Source organism: Danio aesculapii, chromosome 9 (assembly GCF_903798145.1).
Source record: "Danio aesculapii chromosome 9, fDanAes4.1, whole genome shotgun sequence".
NCBI lineage: Eukaryota > Metazoa > Chordata > Actinopteri > Cypriniformes > Danionidae > Danio > Danio aesculapii.
In genome coordinates this window covers 38,184,075-38,204,166 of record NC_079443.1, presented here as the reverse complement: position 1 = coordinate 38,204,166, position 20,092 = coordinate 38,184,075, and the positions used below count along the sequence as shown (strand labels likewise).

Here is a 20,092-nt window from a genome sequence, read left to right as displayed (position 1 = left end):
ATAATTATGCCCCAAATATTTTTGGGGAATAGCCAAAAATACATTGTACGAGTCAAAATTTATGATTTTTCCTTAATAAGAACGTGTTCTGTGAGATATTTAGTAAATGTCCTACTGTAAATATATCAAAACTTGATATTGGTACTTGATGATTAGTAAAATATATAGCTAAGGACTTAATTTTGACATTTTTAAAAGTGATTTTTCTCAATATGTAGACATTTTTGAACCCTCAGATTCCAGATTTTCAGCCAAATATAGTCTCATCTTTACAAACCACACATCAATGGAAAGCTTATTTATTTCATGCCAATTTTCAAAAACATAAACACTTATGTTGGTTACATTTACAATCTCTTTATTTTTACTTTTATTTTAACTCATGTCAACATTTACCATTTTCCGAAACCAGAAAAACACAATGCTTACCCAGCTCAAGTCAAAGCCAGACTATATATCCCAGCACTCACTTCACATCCCAATCTGAATCTCACATGAAAATGAATGAGTGCAAAAGGTCAAAGGTTTCAGAGCAAAGCGGCAGAACTATAACTTCCTCCTTTCAACACCGACACCCCCGATGAGCCGGCGTCCCGTTAGAGGCACATTTACCCCAATGACCAGCAGGGAAAAGAAAAAAAAATGTCGGAAAAGACCAGAGGATGACCTTCCCTTCCCCCTCAAGCCCTCCATACATGCAATATCCTGTGCTTGATCTCTCTGTCCTCCCCAAAAAAATCTGAAACAGATGTTGACTTTTACAACAAAGTCTATGGTTTAAGAAAGCGGCTCAGCGAGGGTCAAAGCGGACCTCTGTCTGAGTGCACCGAGAACCAAGTTGTATATGTTTGTGCACCTAATTAAATCGTTATGAGAGCTGTGTTTATACTACAAGTGTTTATAAATAAGGTAAGGCTTACTGAGAGGATACTTTAACGGCGCGTTGTGCAGCTGTTGCGTGTCACATCACAGATCGCAGGAAAGAATTTGCTCTCTCCGCACACCATTTGCTCGGGTCACTAAAGCAAATGGGTAGTTAGCGCTCTCTCGCTACAGGCCCAGCTGTCATCCCTCCGTCTGTCCTCCCAGAAAGAAACAGACGCAAATGTTAATTACACGCTTGTGAAGGCAATTATAGTTGCGGTGTAATGTAGTTTCAACGTAATTAGCAGCTAACTTACTGAACGGGACGCATTTTATTGTACAGTTTGGCTCGGGAGCTTGAGGGTGTACTGTATCATTATGGGTAAATATCATTTAGGCTGAGGAAACATTATGAATGCCGACCGCATAAGCCACACATGTTTTTGTGATTATGGATGTTTTTTAAACATGCAGTGGATTTGAACAATTGTTGTTGTTGTTCTTTTTGCAATAAATCAATAGTCAAAGTAACGAACCAACTACGTGCCTACCTACCTGCCTAACTAACTAAAACTATATAAATATGTATTACAAAAAAAAAAATTATATTTTTAATCAATATTCAATAATCTATAAACAAAATAGTTATATTATTCATCAGTATAAACATTATATATATATATATATATATATATATATATATATATATATATATATATATATATATATATATATATATATATATATATATACACAACTGAAGTCAGAATTATTAGCCTCCGTTTCTTTTTTTCCCCAATTAATGTTTAACAGAGAGAAGATTTTTTTCAACACATTTGTAATCATAATAGTTTAATAAATTATTTCTAATAACTGATTTATTTTCGATGTCAGTAAATAATAGTTGACTAGATATTTTTCAAGACACTTCTATACAGCTTAAAGGGACATTTAAAGGCTTAACCAGGTTAATTAGGTTTACTAGGCAGGTTAGGGTAATTAGGCAAGTTATTGTATAACGATGGTTTGCTCTGTAGACTATCAAAAAATATATAGATTAAAGGGGGCTAATAATTTTGAGCATAAAATTTCTTTTGGAAAATTAAAAACTGCTTTTATTCTAGCCGAAATAAAAAAATAAGACTTTATAAGCTGAAGAAAAAAACATTATCAGACATACTGTGAACATTTCCTTGCTCTGTTAAACATTATTTGGGAAATATTTAAAAAAGAAAAAAATAATCCCGAATTACTAGGGGCTAATAAATCTGACTTCAACTGTATGTATGTATGTATGTATATATATATATATATATATATATATATATATATATATATATTTTTTTTTTTTTTTTTTTTTTGTGATTTTTCTGTGTTGTGATTAGTGCTCTAAAATATGTTCTTTTTAAATGTTTGGGTAAAAACAACAACCTTTTTTTCTAATATATAATAAAGGTTGTTGTTTTTTACCCAGACATTTAAAAAGAACATATTTTAGAGCACTAATCACAATACCGTGAAACCGTCATATTTTTATTCAAGGTTATCATACCATTAGAATCTTATACCGGCCCATTACTATTACGTTCTCATTGGTTAATTTTAGTTACCATATTTAAATACCTAACCTAATGTTACCTAACAATAGTTGAACATTTAATAATCATAGATCAATGTTTACTAATGCATTATTAAAATCCAGATACATACTTGTTACCATTAGTCAAAAAAAGTTAACATGAGCTAACAATGAATGACTTTATTTCAATTAACTAATGTTACCAAAGACGATTAAATATTGTAATAAATGGATTGTTCCTTGTTTGTTCAAGTTAGTGAACAGATTACCTAATACAACCTTATTGTAAAGTGTGACCTATTTTATACCATTTTAACAATCCTTGCATGTAAAACCTGTAGAAAAAATAAATCATCCACCATCATGTTGAGATATGAAGTAATCCCTGATGGTACATGCATCTCCTTAGTTCAAAGTATGAGGCCTCTCTGTTATCTGGCTCTCACTGATGATTTCTTCATGGCGTCAGCATGTGTGAGCTTATTTTACAGCTTTTTTTCTGTTGTCTGTTTTGCAAGTCAGTGATCTGTCAGCTGTGCAGGAGTTCAGAGGGTGGAGATCCTCTGCTGCCTGTAACGTGTGATGGTGTTTGTGTGGATTTCTAACTTTACCAGCTGCTTAACACCCTGACACTCCGGCTGTGAGCTGGCTGTGATCACCTACTGGTCAATTACACACATTCAGATGATCAGTCAGCACTAATGTGACCACAAATGTTTTATTGATTGATTCATTTTCCTTCTGCCTTTATTCATCAGGGGTTGCCACAGCAGAATGAACCACCAACTGGGAAACATTCATACACACTCATTCACTCACATACACTACGGACAATTTAGCTTATTCAATTCACCTATACTGCATGTCTTTGGATTGCGGGGGAAAGCGGAGCACCGGGAGAAAACCCACATGAAAATGGGGAGAACATGCTGACATAAAAATGCCAAGGACTCGAACCAGCAACCAGCAACTTCTTGCTGTGAGGCAATAGTGCTAACCACTGAGTCACCGTGTCGCCAACCACAAATGTTTCACCAAAAAATAAGAATGATTTTTTCAGCATTAAATGTTGACGTCAATAAATATGACGTCAAAACAAGTATTTAATAATGATGCCCTTCACAAAAGTTTACAACAAAAGTTTATAGTGCCCTGGAGCTGTTTACGTAAAAAATTGATCATAAAACATCATAAAACTGATCCAAACTACTTTTCTGACTCCATTGAAAAAGAGTGAGCTCATCCAAAAAAAAATATTCTATAATAATTTACTCACCCTTTCTTTGCTTGTTTAAAACCTATTTGGAGTGTTTTTTTCTTCAGTTGAACACAGAAGAAGATATTCTGAAAAATGGGTAGCTGATACCCATTGACCTCCACAGTATTTTTTGTCCTGCAAAGGTGGGTCCCTGAAATCAGCGTTCTTCAAAATATCTTCTTTGGTGTTCAACAGTAGAACTTTTCTATGAAACTCATAAAGGGTTAAAACCACATGCAGGGGGAGCAAACGAAGAGCTGACTTTTATTTATGGGCAAACAATCCCTTTAAGGATGATGTAACTTTATAGGCTGACTCGGAAATATGCATAACACTGCTTCTCTATGTCAAAAAAACAACAACAAAAGTTGGCTCAACAAAAGTCTATGATTCCTGCATGTTTTGCTTATCAATTAAAATGCTCATAAATGAGGGTGATTAAAAGGTGATAAAAGAGTTTATCTTTCCAATTTGAACTTTCCTTTATTCTGGATGCCTCACAATATATTACGCAGGACAATGTGTGAAAAAACTAAAACAAAAAACTATTTTCCATTACATTTTTTATGAATGTTTTGAGTAACTGAGTCCCTCAGTGTCTTAAAACTCCCAATGTGGGGAGTCATATATTTAAAGGTCTCTAGAACTGTTTTGAATTGGCATTTTTATTCGATGTGTGACGTAAATTCAACTAAAACATGAAGATAGGGCGGGACATATAGTAGCTCCTCCCTTTATTAAAACAGCCAATAGCATCGCAGCTCTGCTGTTGAGAGCAGTTGAACTCAAGCGCATCAAATGAAAAGAAAACGAGAAACAACTTTAAGGGGGCGGGATATGTCAGATAATACAGAGCATTTGATTGGTCAGAAGATTTGATGAAAAACTGAAGTATGAGGCGATGTCAAAAACATCTTTGATTGATTTACACTCATATGTGACTGCTTGTTCAAGCTACTTATGTAAAATAAGTTAAAACAATACAACTCCTTTGCATTTTTCGGGACAACTTAATTTTTTATGTTCAATCCACTTAAATTTGAGAAAACCGATTAAGTTAACTTAATTCCTTCCTGTTGACCAAACACAGATAGATTGTGTGGAACCCACCCGTGTACGTGGAAGCGACAAACTGCAAGCTTTGGATGTTTACATCTTCTAAATGTGAATTTTGCCACAGTTTTTAAAACTCATCCAGTTTAAACACTAACAAACGGTTCCTAACATCTAAAAACGTTATTTTTATTTCACACAAACTTTAAGCTCCACCAGTACTTGTGAGATGATGACAGGGACACACGTGATCTTTATCCAGCCCGGCGTAGTCAGAAAGAATTGAGCTCAGTTTGGCCCAAATCCAGCTCGGCGTTCAGGGAGAGGCCACAAGCGGGAGTGGACATGTGTGTCGGGGGAACGAAGCGGGCTGATTGCTAAAGATTACCACATGGCTTCTCCTTGCTCAACACATCCAGCTCGTCTTCCAGTCTGTTGGAGAGGAGTCTGCGGCCTGGCAGGGATTCAGCGCTCCTCTTTGGATCTCCCTGCTCATCCTATGGAATGAGACTGATCTATCTGCCCACTTCATTCCTGGCAAGTCTGGTCAGGAGCTGGGAGGCCGCCTGATAAATCATAACTCCCTTGCATCGACTTCTCCGTTTTCCAATCACTCCGGAAACAGAAGACTATCCTAGTGAACCGCCGGTGGCCTCTTCAGAGCGATTCAGACTCGGTTTCTGCATCCGATTAGCTTCGACAACAAACACTTGGAACAGTGTGCTATTGTTTGAGCCTGTGACAGTGAGATGATAAAACTGCGACTCGCAGACTGTGAAGATGATACAATAACTGTAACGATGATACAGGCAGATGCTGTGAAGAGGTTCCCATAATGGAGAACTGGATAGTCCGTCAGCAGCCCTTCAGGAATTAATTAACTCGCACATCAAAGCTAACCCTCAGAGGCCACGGTGTCACACGGTACTTTGATTTAACGCTGGCTGTTGACTTGATAGTAATGCCTATCCTGACACACACACGCAGGTTTATATTCTGTGCGCTCTTATTCTAGAAGTAAAACTTCTGCAAACTCAGTGGTTCACAAGCTTTTTAGGACAAGCAAGGCCTTTGATCAGATTGAAAAATCCAAGTCCCAAAATGGGAATTGTAAAGAATTTATCGATTTCTGTTGCGGTGCTGATTCTTCTTAACAATTCCAGTTCCCTAACAGCTTCATCAGTGATTTCTTTAGTAGTTTTAAGGACTATTTGGGAAAAAAAGCAAATGTAATGTGCCAGCTGGTGAGATCATTTCAGTAATAAATAACTTGGACATGTCTCAGAATTTTTAGTGTCTTAATATGTTAGTGCAACACTAAAACCCAAACACTGCACAAACACATTTTGCTTACTAATGCTTATAAAATAGTACTAAGATAATGCAAAATGTCCATTTTAGCATGTTGTCTGATGATCATTCTATCAGCTCAGCATCTACATTGATTGTTTTTTTTTTAATTTTCCCATATAGACAAAAACATTGTCAAAATGACGCAGCATAAATCAATCTAAACAAGCTGTTTAGTTGAAATCCGTGTTGAACAGCCCCTTCTACATGAAAAATCTATTTAATTTTAATGCAGGTATAAGATTCTGACAGTTTGATAACCTTGGATAAAAAATCACAATTTCACTGTATGACGGTATTGTAATTACTGCTCTAAAATTTATTCTTTTTAAATGTCTGAGTACAAAACAAAAACTTTTTTCCCCTTTGAACACAATTTATTTCATTTTAAGAAACATTTTAAATATTTTGGAGCAGTAAACATGGCAGGCTAAATAATTCAAATAAATCATTGACTTCTGCTGTCAAAAACACTGATTTTTTTTACAATTTAAAACAGCATCTTTGGAGATCTATCAGGTTCTGCTGGAGATACGGTTAACCTAAAAAAACTGAACAATAAAAATGTTTAAAAAAAAAAGCTTACATATACCTTGGGAACGATATAACAGAACATTGTTGCGGTTTCAAGACCTTGACTTTTCCAAACTGCAGTAAATCTTGAAAACGGTTATCATTTCACGCCTATTTCAACCTGATTTTGCTTGAAAAATTTCACCCAAAAAAGAGAAAGTTCACATACTCCCCCTCAAGTCGTTCCTTCCAAACCTTTATGAATTTATTTATTCTAAATAAGACATATTGAAAAAAGCTGTAAACCGGTAACCATTCACATCCACAGTTTAGGAAGAACAAACACTACAGACTTCAAAATATCTTTTTTTCTACTGGAACAATTAAAGGGTGAATAAATGATGACAGAATTTTCAGTTTTTTGAGAACTCGACACTAAAACCCAAACACTGCAAAAACACACTTTGCTTACTAATGCTTATAAAATAGTACTAAGATAATGCAAAATGTACATCTTAGCATGTTGTCTGATGACCATTCTATCAGCTCAGCATCTACATTGATTGGTTTTTGAAGTTTTCCCACATAGACAACCCCATTGTCGAAATGACACAGTACAAATTAATGTAAACAAGTATTTTAGTTAAAATTTGTGTTGAACAGCCCATTCTTCATGAAAAATCTATTTAATTTAAATGAAAGTTGCATAACTTATAAAATTAAGTTAGAACATGATTAACTTAGTTTAATAAGTTGCAATGACCTAAAACATATTTTGTCAGGAATAATTGATCATATTTTTTTTACAAACAAGAGAAAGTTCACCCAAAAAAATGAACATTTACTTACTATTTACTTCCCCTTAAGTGGTTCCTTCCAAACCTTTATGAATTTATTTATTCTTTTGAACACAATATAAGATGCATTGAAAAAAGCTGTAAACCAGTAACCATTCACATCCACAGTTTAGGAAAAACCAATGCTACAGTGGTCAATGGATACAGGTTTCCAGTTTACTTCAAAAGATCTTTTTTTATACTAGAAAAATTGAAGGGTGAATAAATGATGAAAGATTTTTTTCAGTTTTGGGAGAACTCTCTATTTAACGAGTGGACAATGCACATGGTCAAGTAAACATTCACCAAGTTTCCTTTACTTGAGTAAAGTCATAAACAGATTAAGCATAAACAATTCGTCACAACTATATTTCCTGGTTTCACCCAGCCTGTAAACGCATTAACCTGGTTTCTGTCAGTTTACTGAAGTGCATGTGTGATATGTGATAGGAACATGTCCTTACTGCAGATTTAAGAGCATCCAGATGGAGCAAATGCTTTACAGTAAGGGAGGAGGCAAACTCTGAGGCTTTCTTGAGCCCAAGAATTATAAAAATGTGTTCCCATCTCATGCAGCTGAAGTAGAATGCTACAATCAACGTTCCAATACTCTTCTTCAGTTTATGATATACTTAACACCACTGATAAAACAAATGGAAAACTAATAACTAGTAAGGAAAGATTTGTAAATATGGTTATTTTTGCATGTAAACCAGGAGAATGGATTACTACAAAAAGCTTATCAACTGCATGTACCAAACTTTAATACTTGGGAAGTTTGTTTTGGATTGCAAACACATTGAATTACACTGGTCCTGTGCAACAACTGTATAATCACCTACAGTTGAAGTCAGAATTTTTAGCCCCCCTTTGAATTATTATTTTGTTTTTATATTTTTCAAATGATGTTTATCAGAGCAAGGAAATTTTCACAGTATGTCTGATAATATTTTTTCTTCTAGTGAAAGACTTATTTGTATTATTTAAGCTAGAATAAAAGCAGTTTTAAAATTTTTAAACACCATTTTGAGAACAAAATTATTAGCCCCTTTAAGCAATTTTTTTCAATAGTTTACTGAACAAACCATCGTTATACAATAACTTGCCTAGTTACCATAACCTGCCTAGTTAACCAAATTAACCTAGTTAAGCCTTTAAATGTCACTTTAAGCTGTATAGAAGTGTCTTGAAAAATATCTAGTCAAATATTATTTACTGTCATCATGGCAAAGATAAAATAAATCAGTTATTAGAGATGATTTTTTAAAACTATTATGATTAGAAATGTGTTAAAAAAAATCTCTCCGTTAAACAGAAAATGGGGTAAAAAAAATAAACAGGGTGGCAATAATTCAGGGGGGCAATAATTCTGACTTTAACTGTATATACTATAACTGCAGGTTAACTATGCTTATATATAATAACTTGAACTCCAAAAAGCTATTAATTAGGCTGCATGGTGGCTCAGTGGTTACCACTGTCTCCTCACAGCAAGAAGGTCGCTGATTCGAGTCCTGGCTGGACCTGTTGGCATTTCTGTTTGGAGTTTGCATATTCTCCCTATGTTCACGTGGGTTTCTCTGGGTGCTCCGTTTTCCTGGACATGTGCTATAGGTGAATTGGATAACTAAATTGGCCATAGTGTGTAAGTTTAAGAGTGTATGGGTGTTTCCCAGTATAGGTTAATGCTGAAAGGGCATTCACTGCGTTAAACATGTGCTGGATAAGTTGACAAATAATAGGCAAAGCCGAAGGAAATTTTATGAATGAAGCTATTAGTTACTAGTTTATTAGTTAGTAGTTATAAGTAACTAATAAAGTTACTAATAACTAATTACCATAAGATTTTGACTGTTTTGCAACCTTTTGTAAAGCTATTTTGGAAGAAAAATTTTGTGAAAAGTGCTATACAAATAAACCTGAATTGAATTAATCCTTCTAGTGCAAAAATCTAAATGAAGCACATGAACTGTAATCATAAATGACAAATAAAGCACAGAAAAAAAATGTCTGAACAACCCAAAGTAAAGTAAAAAGTACTATTTTGATTCCCATGCACTGCCTGCGGAAACTCCTGTGCATTTTGAGAACCACCAAACTCGTTCTGACAGTTATCTACATATAATTCCAGCACCGCAGCTTGTTTTTTATGTTCTATGGATATTCCGACAGACTCAGCTGTCACTACACCTCATCTAAAATTCAAATACAGACTTGCAATTTTGGTCAAGTGGGATATTTATTCATGGTCAGCTAATAAAATAAATTTAGGGCCGTCCTCCGCACACCATGTCTGGAGGTTAGCATGAATCACAGGTGGACGTGCGGTTTGGGAAACATTAGCCATTCACTGTGTACAAAGTCACAGCTATGGCAAGTCAAATATAACTTAATGTAAACAGTGTACGTTTCAACTGTTCATTTTCCAGCTGTCTTTAAACTGCGGCCCGCCAGCCCACAGCACAAAGGAAATGAAAGGGTACAAGAGGAAAAAAAGTGAAAGCGAACAAAGCAGAATGCTTACAGCTTAAAAGGCCTCTAAGGAAGGTGAGCAGCATTTCAGCCTGTGAACTTTCTTTACCCGCACACGCCAACATGCTTTTTTTTTCTCTCCACCAAATCCATTGGGATCTGGAATTCATATAAAATGCGTTGCTGCATTATTAAAAATAACACATATGTTGAGTCTTCAGCATATGTAAAAGATCAACTAGTCCCTCAAAATGAAACCTTGCCATTTCATTTCAGTTTTCGTAATGGGCCTTATTTCCTTTAGGCTTGGCAACAGTTGCCAGTGACTAATGAGGTCAATCAATCAAATTCTGGTCTTTCGCTGATTTACCATATGCTATTTAATGGCTTATAAGAGTCGTTTTATGTGTATATAGAGTGTTGATGTGATTCTTTAACAATGCCTTGATAGTTGCATGATAGAAGGAAAAAACTGTGAAGAACCCCATCCACACTCATAAACCGGATGTGATGTGATCCTAATTAACCCCAGACACTTGTGAGTGAATGAGGCGGATGTCTGGAGGGGTGTCCTACACTAGCTACTAAAATGCAGGGATTGTCCCGTGTCCTACGGGCCAAAGCCAAGGAGATGGGTTTCAAAGAACAGCCTTTGAGAGGGTGAAAGAATGTAAGCAGCTACCACTTCTCACATCTCTCTGTTTTCTCACCAAGTTGCCCTCATCTCCAATTCAGAGCGACACTAGGAATACGGCACACAAACTTGAAACACAGCTGTCCTTCTCAGCACTTTTAATGGCCATTAAAGGCTCATCAATTCACTTTGAGGCACAAGTGTACTTCAGGCACTCCTCACAGCTTTTGCTCGGTGATAAAGAGATTTAAGGTCTTGCCCGACACTTAACGTTCACCAAGCTACACTCTGAAAAAAAGGGTTCTTTAAAGCTTCTTTACACAAAGTGAAAGTTCTGTTTAGAACCAGATCATCCACAAGAACATTATGTTAATTTTAATTTCTTTGTGTTAGAGTTCAGGGTGCTTTATTCCCACCATTTTGCTTTTTTTTAATCTGTAAGCGTTTATAGATTAAAAAATAAGAAAAGAAATTGTCACTGTTGGTGTAATGCGTACCAAAAAGTTTGCATGTGTCCCAATAAAAGACAGCGCTGCTTTATGCACAAAACTTAATCTGAAACTTTAAAAATGTATGATCAGGGTTTCTACAGGCTTTATCAAGTCAAATTTAAAACTTTTTAAGACCCTTTTAAGACCATAATGAATGAAATTTCAGACTTACACAAGGCTAAATGCTAAAGATTTAAAACCTTTAAGTTAAAACCTTAAAAACACATGTTATTGTAAAGAAAATAATTAAACAATATTAATAAACAATATTAATATAAACAATATTAATTAATTAGAGTTAATAAATAAACGTCTCTTAAAACCTTTATTGAAATATATTGTTAGTGATTGGACGGGTGTTGGCCCAACTGGGTATAGTTTTACATGGGCAAAGGATAAAATAAGGACCTGTTCAAAATCATTTAAGACCTACAACACAATATTTTAGTGGATTTAAAACTTTTTAAGGCCTAAAATTTAGTCTTTGAAATTTAAGATATTTTAAGATTTTTTAAGACCCTGCAGACACCCTGATGATGAATCTTAAATTCCAATCTTTAATCTGTACTGTTTCAGTTAATGCATCAATAAAACGGTTATTTAGAACTCCATTAAGGTTCTATATAGGGCTGCACAATATATCGTTTTAGCATCGGTCTCGCAATGTGGGTATCTGCAATAGTCACATAGCAGGTAGGCATGGGCCGGTATAAGATTCTGATGTTATAATAATCTTGGATAAAATGTCACGGTCTCGTGATTACTGCTCTATTCTTTTTAAATGTCTGGGTAAAAAACTAAAACATTTTTCCCTTTTAAACACAATATATTTTATTTTAAGAAACATATAATTTATATATATATATTTTGAAACAGTCATTTCAGGCTAAATTATTTATTGACTCCTGCTGTCTTAATTTATTTCAAAAGCAGATTTTTTTGACAATTTAAAACGGCATCTTTGGATATATTTTCTGCTGAAGATACTGTTGTCCTAAAAAAAGTACATTAAAAAAACGTACCTTAGGAACGGTATTGCAGAAAATTGCAGACGGTTTTAAAACCCTGCCTTTTTCAAACCGCGGTATACCTTGAAAGCGGTTATCTTCCCATGCCTAATTGCAGGACCTGCAATGTTGACTTTATATATTGGTATTATATTTGAGCAAGAGTTAAATTTCCAAAAACAAGATATTTCTGCATTTTAACCATAATAGAGTGAAAGTTTATCATCTGCATGTGTTCATAAGGTCTGTGACTGCATTCAGGCACAAGAAATTGTACCAATTGTAACTTTAATAAAGATTTATCTTATTTACCTCTATACAATAAGGACTATAGAGTGTTATCTTACATATGGTTATTAAATATTTGTTCCTGAATGCTGTTTGACTCTCCCAAATAAACAAAGCATTGTAGCTTTACCTTTTTTTTGTTGCTCTTATCTATACTTTTATTTATTTTTATTATATTTATACATGGTTCACATCCAGAATAATCCCAAATCAGTGTAAAGAAGTGAATTCTTTCCAAATAAAGATATTCAAGTCATCTGGTAAAATTGTATTCATATCACAATATATATTGCAGTAAAACAAAATATTGCAACGTCATATTTTTCATAAATCATTCAGCCTTACATTATTTTCAGTAATTATTTTGAAACCAAATTATTTATCACCAAAACTTCCAAATGTTCTGTTATGGCCACAAGTAAAAGAACTCAAATCTGAAACTACTTAAAACCATTTATCTTAAGCACAGCATTGTGGTATTTGTATTGTACTGTGCTCAGCATGATTGAGTACACCCCATTTTTAAAATGAATATTTGTATCCATTTCTTAGTGAATATAGGCAATGCATTTTTGTGCATTTAAACAAAACTGATTTATTAAACAGATATATTTATTAAAATAATATTTTAGTCATCAAACATATTCAGTAATAGAAAGATAATACAATTAAATTCAAGCTAAAGTTTCCAAAAATAAATTACAACCTACAAAACTGAATTTTTCAATGTTTTTTCTTCTCTTGATTTTTCCTCTTTTTTAATTTGTATTTAATATTTTTCTAGAACATACAAATTTGGGTGTACTAGTTTTTGAACCGTTAACTTAAGTTATTTTGTTAGATAAGCTCCAGATTTGGCTTCAGTTCTGACTAATCTAATGTATAAGCACAAATATAATATTGTATAGTTTCCTATGAAAAGTATGAATTTGTGAGGGGTGTACTTACATGTGCTGAGCACTGTACATGATGGGAATTTCATCATCAAATAAGTATGGGCATAATGCATGCAGCCTGATTTTTCTAACCACTGTTTTGCACTATAAAAATCACTGAGGCGGGGTGTTGTTTCAGCTGTAAAAGAAACTGATGAGATGCAACAAGAACAACAGAACACAACTGAAGACAAAACAATGGACGCTCACCATGACAATTGCATGTGTGAGGGTGTTAAAGCTACCTGCTGCAACTAGGTTTTATTGCTCATAACATTTGAAGAGGAAAAAAAACACTCACAAATAAAGAATGAATCTTTCTAGAGTGGATGTGTGAAGCATTAAATAAGTAAAAAATGTTTACTTTGGGATGTAAGATTCTACAAAAAACTGCTGAAGATACACAATAACTACAAAAACATTATAATCATTTAAAAAGTAAAATATACTGCATTTTTAATATAGCTAACGCATTTTAAAAAGTAATTGCATTGTCTTGTCTCGTCCTTGTCTGGTGCATTTGCAATGTCATTCAAGGTCCCCCTTTATGAGTGTTTGTTAAAATCTCCCGCGGAATTCCAAGGCTGAACGGCCATGATTTAGGCAGCAGGACAAGAGGGAAATGTGTGAAAATGTGCAAAGCAGCAGGAAAGGAAGATGAAAGTGACACGGTCGACCCATGTTTCAGAAGCTGATGACCGTAGCCCAAACCAGGCTGAATAATCTGAATAGGCCATCATTTTTTTCTTCTTTTTGAATCCTTTCACTCGCTCTGCCTCTGACTGCTGGCGCTTCTCATTCTACACAATGGGAAATTCACTAAGACCTTTTATTCTTATGCTAATGCTCTCAACTGGGCATCACATTAAATTTAACACATGCACACACTTTTCTGTTTTCCAGGAAAACAAGGCACACTCTTGCCGCACTTTTTTAAGCCAATCCTTTAAACACACAAAATTAAATTTACATAATACTTCAGATTTACTATAAAATTTTATATAGAGACTTAGTGACAACTAGTTGTTTGAGCTTTTGTTTAAACAGAAAACCAAAGAAAAGCCCATATAACACCGTCTCTAATTAGTTAAACTGCTTTTAGTAAAATTAAAGACATGCTTATTAAAAAAATACCTCAGAACTTTTCAGCTTAGTTGAACAAACAGTGCCCTTTTACACTTACATATACACAATCTTTTAAGGTAACCAGATTGTTTTTAATTCAAAATATTTTTTTCTGTACAATAACTAAATTAGTTTCATGAAGCAGGTTAACAACACGGTTTTGTCAGCGTTCTGCAACCATGTGTAATACTTTTCCACATAGCCAACGATTCTTGTGAACCGGTTCTTTTGGGAGAATTACTAAGAAACAGCGCGAAAAGCATGGACCGATAGCTGATGGAATGACTCTTCTGAGTCGGTTCTTTTAAATGATTCAAAAACATACAACACGATCCTTAAGTTTTGATATGAATGAGTCGTTTACTGAAAGAATCTGATTCACTTTTTGATCTACAGGCTTTTTCTTCTTTTCAAGTCTAGAATATAAACTGTTAATAAGTTATGTTTAGAAAACTTAACAGTAGTTACTTCGTGAATGCTCGTATGCCAAGTTAAATAAACACATTGCGTTTTGTTGGAGCAAACTTTAGTTAGCTAAGTAGCGGTAAAATCTGAACAACAGATAAGTCTATAAACATTCCTTTAATAGTCTTATTTTATATATGTTGTAGACTAAAACGATCATCATTTGGCAGAATACTGCTAAGAACAGGATATACAACTTTTCAGCAATTTCTTCAGTAAAATACTAAACGAATCTTTAGCAGAGCACTAAATGAACAGGAATCGCTAAGCGGAATTCGAATCAGAAACAAACTCGCCAGAATCTTTACGATTCACATCCCTACCTGGGACACTTCAGAAAAGTTTGAAATTGTCAAAAATGACAAAATATATACCACCAAGCGATGAAAAGTAATGTATAACAACAACTTCTCGTGAGCATGAACTTTATGTCACATTCCTATACCAACGCGCTAACCTTAATATCGCGGCAAATTAAACAACTGAACAATATAAATGAATAGTTAATACTGTCCTCCAATAAAGGCTCGTGCACACAGTGGACAGTAAACTTAAATGTATATAAGAACAAAAGAAACGCAGAGCATTTACCTTCTTGGATGATGTAAAGTTCGTCAGTTGCTCAGTTGTCCAGCGTGCATCCGAAAAACAACGAAATTATGCTCAAAACAAAACTGCAGAAAGTGGCTTGGACTCTGTCACGAAACTCCATCAGCGATTTATTCGGAATCACAAAAGCAAAGGCGTTCATGAAAAACTACATCACTCGCGGACGACGAAGCGCTACAGTTGCATCTCGCAAACTTTGACGATCCATCACACACGATACTTCAAAAGACTGTAGTTACTCACATTAAAAAGTAATTTAGCCGTCAACACTGCAGAAATTCACCCCAAGCAAGTTTGTGGAGTCGTCAGTTGTGATGTGCGGTGGGAGATCTGTTGGCGTGATTTGTTTTCAATCCGATCTGCCCTCCTCTGTCTCCACTTCTCCCCCCAGTTCTTTGAGTTTTGGGCCACTCTTCACCAGATGGGCCGGGTTACATCAAACCAAAGGTAGTCGAGGCGTAAGAAGTTTGTTTTCAAGTTTCACTGGAGAATTGCTAAACCGTTGCTTAAGTACGTTTTATGTGGTTGTCAATAAATCTGAGAGCTATATCTGATAAACTGGAAAAAGGGGTTATTTCAATTTTAAAACATTTTTCTTCATAGTTTCCACACCCTTTTAAGTTAAGACGTTTTTTTTTTTAATTGAAGGCTGTTACTCTTAGAGAGATTTCCCTAAACAAACAATACGTTGTCGAAAAGTGCAGGAAAAGTTGTGATTTATTTTATAAAAACTTATTTATTTATTTAAAAAAAATTTATTGTTTAAATTAAATAAATATATATTTTTAATAATTTTGAAGTTATTTCAGTAAATGTGTGTGTTAGCTTACTGCAGTTTATTTGAATTATAAGATTAATCAATTAGACAAACTAAAAACTTGCAAAAAGTTATGCAGTCCAGCATTGCAAATTAGAAAATCTAACCACACTGCCAATAATACAGATGAAAAACTGTATAAAAGTTTAAACTACCGTACTCTCAATAGAGATGATAAACAATATGACAGTTTAAACTACCACACTGCCAATGTTAGAGATGATAAACAATATAACATTTTAAACTACCACACTGCCAATGTTAAAGATGATAAACAATATAACTTTTTAAACTCCCACACTGTCAATGGTAAGAGATTAAAAACAGTATAAGAGTTTAAACTAGCCTAAAATTATTTGCTGGATTTTGCTGCCAGCTGATTCAAGACGGTCTCCCTGCCCATGCTGGTATAATGGTCACGTGGTTTAGCTGAGAGGTCAACTGGTTTCCAACCAATAAAACCATCAGTCTGGTTTAAATGTTTTTTTTATCTTTTTTTCAGCAAATATGTTTTTTTTTTCAAACGATAAACAAAATACAACGACACCTAGTGGAGAAGTGGGGCAAGGACCATTCATAAGAAAGTTCTAAAAAAAAAAAAATAGAAACATTTTCCACTCTTAAAAAACTTTTTATACAATGGATTTTTTATGGGTGTCAAAGGATCTACCTGGAACCGTGAATGCCAGGTAAAAACTATATTTTTATAAGTGCATTGAATTTTGGGGGATTATTTCATGTGGAATGAATGAATCAATCAATTAATGGGTCTATCTACTAGCAGCTAATTAAAGATAATTCTGACTCTGTACTTTTCAAACAGCCATATATCCGTAGACCTATGAATTACAAGCTGTTCTGATTTCATGTATCTATATATTCATTCATTCATTCATTTATTCATTCAATCATTCATTTTCCTTCAGCTTAGTCCCTTTGTTCATCAGGGGTCACCACAGCGGAATGAACCGCCAACTTATCCATGCCCTTCCAGCTGCAACTTAGCACTGGGAAACACATATACACTCTTGCATTCAGACTTATACACTACGGCCAATTTAGTTTATTCAATCCACCCATAGCACATGTCTTTGGACTATGGGGCAAACCGGAGCACCCGGAAGAAACCCACACGAACATGCGGAGAACATGTAAACTCCACACAGGAACCAGCGACCTTCTTGTTGTGAGATGACAGTGCTAACCACTGAGCCATCATGCTGTAAATATCAATATTTGATAAATTATATAAATATTTGTATTTATTTGTACAGTTAAAACAGTCATAAATGCAAATATTGCACAAAAATCTATATGTGTGCGTGCATGTGTGCATATATAGTTTCTTCTTGTTTTAAGTTAACAAACACACTTTCTACACCAGAGATGCCCAAACTAGGGCTCGCGGGTCAAAGTTGACGCACAGTAACCTTTGATTTGGTCCTCCATCCCCTCTGAGAAGAGTGGGAGAATAATGGGGAATTTTGGGGGCAGTGCCTTTAACAGAGATTGCCATTTCTAATTCAACATAACTTTTGTTTTTTAACTGTTGATCTACAAAAAGCAAACTGAAATAAATTTTTTAAATTAAATGTCATTTGATGGATAGCGGACATTGCAGAAGACATCATCAGCAAGCTAATCAGAGCAATATGTATTTTAAAGTGTTATAAATGGGATTGTTTATGTTTTTTATTGTAAGATATTCATTATAAAATGTACAAAAATGTATAATTATTAATACAATTAAAGTATTTTAAATGTAAGTAATTATAGTAATAATTATATTATATAATTCATTCATTCATTTATTTTCTTTTCAGCTTATTCCCTTTATTATTCCGGGGTCGCCACAGCGGAATGAACCGGCAACTTATCCAGCACATGTTTTACGCAGTGGATTCCCTTCCAGCTGCAACCCATCTCTGGGTAACATCCATACACACTCATTCACACTCATACACTATGGACAATTTAGCTTACCCAATTCACCTGTACCGCATGTCTTTGGACTGTGGGGGAAACCAGAGCGCCCAGAGGAAACCCACGCGAACGCAGGGAGAACATGCAAACTCGAACCAGTGACTTTCAGTGAACCAGAGGCTCGAACCAGTGAATTTCTTGCTGTGAGGCGACAGCATTACCTACTGCGCCACTGCGTCGCCCTTATATTATATAATACATTTTATTATTAATTCTAAAGATAAATTAGTTTAAAGTTTGGTTTATTTACCTCAGGCCCACCACCCTCAATCAAGTTTAGTTTTTGGTATAAGAAAAAGTTTGGGTACCCCTGTTCGTATGTAGTACATAATTTAGGCAAATAATTTATTTCTATAATTATATGTGTTTCACTACATAAACTAGAGAATTACCGCAACAGATTAATTAAACTAGCCTGCTTTACTATAATATGGTACAAAAAAACATTAAAGTATTTACTGTAAATTCTTATAGTATTTGTTTCTCAAGTGGGCGTATACTAGTACTACTAAAAGAACATTTGAAAGAGACATTTGGTAGGAGGCTATGCTGAATGGACAGATGGAAGTGTGTTTTTGAAAATATTTCTTTGATTCCTTAACTACCATAAAAAGAATACTGATATAAACAAACATGCCTCTTAAATGTGTATCTGCACAAAAATGTTTGGCCAGCGGAGAAATTAAAATGGTCGTGCCCAACTGAGCCTGGTTTCTCTCAAGGTTTTTTTTCTTCACTTCCGCCTTTAGTGAAGTTTTTTTCCCTCTCCGCTGTCGCCACTGGCATGCATGGTTCAGGATCTGTAGAGCTGCGCATCGTTGGATTTGCTCTTCAGTATTTGGACTCTCAGTAGTGATTATTAAACTACACTGAACTGAGCTAAACTGAACTGAACTTAAACACTACAAACTGAACTACACTGTTCCTATTTACTGTGACCTTTTATGTGAAGCTGCTTTGACACAATCTACATTGTATAAGCGCTATACAAATAAATGTGAATTGAATTGAATTGAATATTTAACATTTCAATTGCACGACTAAAACTCGCCAATAAATTCCCATGTCAAATATTCATTCATTCATTTTCCTTCAGCTTAGTCCCTTTAATCATCAGGAGTTGCCACAGCGGAATGAACCGCCAACTATTTCAGCATATGTCTAACACAGCAGATGCCCTTCTAGCTGCAACCCAGTTCTGGGAAACATCCATACACACTCATTCACACACATACACTACTGGCAGTTTATTCAAGTGACCTATACCACATGCGTTTGGACTGTGGGGGAAACTGGAGCACCCAGAGGAAACCCCCACAAACACGGGGTAGAACATATAAACTTCACACAGAAATGCCAACTGACCAACCCGGACTCAAACCAGCAACCTTCTTGGTGACAGTGCTAACCACTAAGCCACCGTGTCGCCCCCACATGAAACAAGACTACAATAATGTATGTATTACAGCAAACTGTATACTTTAGGTTTTAAAACAGTAAACTGTGTTGTATTGTAATATAATATACCTTACAGTTGTAGAATCCTATAGTATTGGTTAACTTGTTTGAATTTCTATAGCTATGTTAACATATCACCACAACAGATTAATTACTTTACGGTTTAAAAACATTACAGTACTTTTTACTGTAAATTACTATCATTTTTGGACTCACATTCACATTGACCCTTTCTTTCTCTGTACCTACAGTCTGTGCTAAAAATCATCCAAATGCCAATGCTTATAACGCCATCTAGTGGTACATAATATACCTTAGATTCAGTCCAGATGTTCAGACATACTGTAACAACCTA

The 20,092-nt window shown here is 34.8% G+C and overlaps 1 protein-coding gene across 2 annotated transcripts in view; it reads right to left on the bottom strand.

Moving 5' to 3' along the window:
• gli2a (GLI family zinc finger 2a) overlaps positions 1–15,873 on the bottom strand; it is a 154,565-nt gene extending 138,692 nt beyond the window's left edge. Inside the window, exon 1 of one of the 2 annotated variants that reach the window (XM_056465650.1) lies at positions 15,462–15,873. The gene's annotated coding sequence lies outside the window, so the exon portion shown is untranslated. The remainder of the gene's footprint in view (positions 1–15,461) is intronic. The other variant, XM_056465651.1, reaches the window with a different exon arrangement.
• Positions 15,874–20,092: the final 4,219 nt, after the last annotated feature.